Genomic DNA, 269 nt, shown 5'->3' with positions numbered 1-269 from the left:
TAGTTGTTCCGACTTTTTATCGTTCGTCATTTTCGTGTAGTAGAAGTTTTCACACGCTGTCCAAGACGACGGTTCGTGTATGACATTCGTGCAGGACACAGATCACATGCTTGCAAGATTAATGATCCACGTATACTGTTAGTCGTGTAAGGGGGGGAGAGAAATTTTCGATAAATGTCTCATCATATTAATTCAAATGATATGAGATGTCAAGTAAAACGTTAGAAATATAAGTCTCACTTTTTTGGATGACTACACTGGGTAATATC

The sequence above is a fragment of the Penaeus monodon genome, chromosome 29 (genome assembly GCF_015228065.2).
Source record: "Penaeus monodon isolate SGIC_2016 chromosome 29, NSTDA_Pmon_1, whole genome shotgun sequence".
Classification (NCBI taxonomy): Eukaryota; Metazoa; Arthropoda; class Malacostraca; order Decapoda; family Penaeidae; genus Penaeus; species Penaeus monodon.
This window is presented reverse-complemented; position numbering follows the sequence as displayed.